Raw genomic sequence first — 3735 nt, forward strand, 5'->3', positions numbered from 1 at the left:
AAATTTATGACCCTCTCCTTGTGACAGTGGTCAGTCAACCAGAACACTTTTTTCTCCAAGGGTGATTATTCTTAAAACAGACGCCACCCAAATAAAGTTACATTCCTATAGGGTGAGGGTATAGTGGGTTTTAGTTAAGGAAAGAATTTACTTAGCCTAAGGTCTAATGTGATTTATATCAAAGGTTAATACTTATTTCTTCTATATATTCATTAATGTGCGTAAGGGCAGGGGATGTGGAGACTTAGCAACAAACATTGGCTCAACAAATGAAAAACCCTTCACCAATACAATTTCTATTCAGCCCATTATACTTATACTAATAGTTTTCTAACTTTTCTAAGGAACCTGTTTTTAGAAGGTTTAAAGCATCTCGTGCCTCTCACGGTTGGGAGGTTGTGAGCAATCACATGTGGCCGGACAAGCCCGTCAGGCAGGCTAGAGAACCTTCAGAGGAGTTTGTAGGTTGAAACACTCCTATCACACCCAAGAATTATTATTAACTGGAGCTCTAAGTTAACTCCTTCTCCGAAAGAGGTGGTGGGGGACAGCCCCCTGTAAAGTCAGAGGTGTAGGTGAGAGCACAAAGAAGTAAAGTAAGCAGGCTCTGGTTATGGGGGTAGATGCTCGAGGATTTTCAGGGGGACTCCTGAGGCTCCATCCAGCCTTTGCGTATGTCGAGCCTCCTTCCTCATGACCTTTGTCATCGGCGGAGTGCCTCACACCGGCCCCCAACACTTCATTTTCACTTCACTTTGTTTTTTCCTTCATCACATCCTCCTACCATCCTTATGGAATTTTGCCAATTGCAAGTCTCTTTTTGTGTTGCTTCTAGTCAGATTCAGTTCAGTTCAATTCAGTCACTCAGTCGTGTTTGACTCTTTGTGACCCCATGGACTCCAGCACGCCAGGCTTCCCTGTCCATCACCACTCCCAGAGCTTGCTCAATCTCATGTCTGTCTTGTCAGTGATGCCATCCAACCATCTCATTCTGTCATCCCTGTCTCCTCTTTGCTTCAAACTTTCCAGCATCAGGGTCTTTTCCAATGAGTCAGTTCTTCGCACCAAGTGGCCAAAGTATTGGAGTTTCAGCTTCAACATCAGTCCTTCCAATGAATATTCAGGACTGCAAATTGCAAGTGGTCAAACAAGAGATGGCAAGAGTGAACATCAACATTCTAGGAATTAGCAAACTAAGATGGACTGGAATCGGTGATATAACTCAGATGACCATTATATCAACTACTGTGGGCAGGAATCCCTTAGAAAAAATGGAGTAGCCATCATAGTCAACAAAAGAGTCTGAAATGCAATACTTGGATGCAATCTCAAAAATGACAGAATGATCTCTGTTCATTTCCAAGGCAAACCATTCAATATCACAGTAATAGAAGTCTATGCCCAAACCAGTAACAATGAAGAAGATGAAGTTGAATAGTTCTGTGAGACCTTCAAGACCTTTTAGAACTAACACCCCCAAAAGATGTCCTTTTCATTATAAGGGACTGGAATGCAAAAGTAGGAAGTCAAGAAACACCTGAAGAAATGGGCAGATTTGGCCTTGGAGGACAGAATGAAACAGGGCAAAGGCTAATAGAGTTTTGCCAAGAGAGCCCACTGGTCATAGCAAACATCCTCTGCCAACAACACAAGCGAAGACTCTACACATGGACATCACCAGATGGTCACACCGAAATCAGAATGATTATATTCTTTGCAGAGAAAGATGGTGAAGCCCTGTATAGTCAGCAAAAACAAGACTGGGAGCTGACTGTGGCTCAGATCATGAACTCTTTATTGCCAAATTCAGACCTACATTGAAGAAACTGGGGAAGACCACTAGACCATTCAGGTATGACCTAAATCAAATCCTTTATGATTATACAGTGGAAGTGAGAAATAGATTTAAGGGATTAGATCTGACAGACAGAGTGACTGATGAACTATGGACGGAGGTTTGTGACATTGTAAAGTAGACAGGGATCAAGACCATCCCCAAGAAAAAGAAATGTAAAAAAGCAAAATGGTTGTCTGAGGAGGCCTTACAAATAGCTGTGAGAAGAAGAGAAGTGAAAAGCAAAAGAGAAAAGGAAAGATATACCCATTTAAATGCAGAGTTCCAAAGAATAGCAAGGAGAGATAAGAAAGCCTGCCTCAGCGATCAATGCAAAGAAATAGAGGAAAACAATAGAATGGGAAAAACTAGAGATCTCTTCAAGAAGATTAGAGATACCAAGGGAACATTTCATGCAAAGATGGACTCAATAAAGGAAAGAAATGGTATGGGCCTTACAGAAGCGGAAGATATTAAGAGGAGGTGGCAAGAATAAACAGAAGAGCTATACAAAAAAGATCTTCACAACCCAGATAATCATGATGATGTGATCACTCGTCTAGAGCCAGACATCTTGGAATGGGAAGTCAAGTGGGCCTTAGGAAGCATCACTACGAACAAAGCTAGTGAAGGTGATGGAATTCCAGTTGATCTATTTCAAATCCTGAAAGATGATGCTGTGAAAGTGCTGCACTCAATATGCCAGCAAATTTGGAAAACTCAGCAGTGGCCACAGGACTGGAAAACGTCAGTTTTCATCTAATCCCAAAGAAAGGCAATGCCAAAGAATGCTCAAACTACTGCACAACTGCACTCATTTCACACAATAGTAAAGTAATGCTCAAAATTCCCCAAGCCAGGCCTCAGCAATACATGAACCGTGAACTTCCAGATGTTCAAGCTGGTTTTAGAAAAGTCAGAGGAACCAGAGATCAAATTGCCAACATCTTCTGGATCATGGAAAAAGCAAGAGAGTTCCAGAAAAACACCTGTTTCTGCTTCATTGACTATGCCAAAGCCTTTGATTGTGTGGATCACAATAAATTGTGGAAGATTTTGAAAGAGATGGGAATACCAGACCACCTGACTTGCCTTTTGAGAAGCCTGTATGCAGGTCAGGAAGCAACAGTTAGAACTGGACATGGAATTACAGTCTGGTTCCAAACAGGAAAAGAAGTACATCAAGGCTGTATATTTTCACTCTGTTTATTTAACTTATATGTAGACTACATCATGAGAAAACTCATGAGGCACAAGCTGCAATCAAGATTGCCAGGAGAAATATCAGTAACCTCTGATATGTAGATGACACCACCTTTATGGCAGAAAGTGAAGAACTAAAGAGCCTCTTGATGAAAGTGAAAGAGGAGAGTGAAAAAGTTGGCTTAAAGCTCAACATTTAGAAAAATAAGATCATGGCATCCATTCCCATCACTTCATGTCAAATAGATGGAGAAAGAGTGGAAACAGTGGCTGACTTTATTTTTGGGGGCTCCAAAATCACTGCAGATGGTGATTGAAGCCATGGAATTAAAAGACACTTACTCCTTGGAAGGAAAGTTATGACCAATCTAGATAGTATATTAAGAAGCAGAGACACTACTTTGTCGACAAAAGTCCATCTAGTCAAGGCTATGGTTTTTCCAGTGGTCATGTATGGATGTGAGAGTTGGGCTATAAAGAAAGCTAAACACTAAAGAATTGATGCTTTTGAACTGTGGTGTTGGAGGAGAACCTTGAGAGTCTCTTAAACTGCTAGGCGATCCAACCAGTCCATCCTAAAGTAAATCAGTCCTGAGTGTTCATTGGAAGGACTGACGTTGAAGCTGAAACTCCAATACTTTGGCCACCTGATGGAAAGAGCTGACTCATTTGAAAAGACCTTGATGCTGGGAAAGATT

This window comes from Bison bison, unplaced genomic scaffold, assembly GCF_000754665.1.
Source record: "Bison bison bison isolate TAMUID 2011002044 unplaced genomic scaffold, Bison_UMD1.0 scf7180017864035, whole genome shotgun sequence".
NCBI lineage: Eukaryota > Metazoa > Chordata > Mammalia > Artiodactyla > Bovidae > Bison > Bison bison.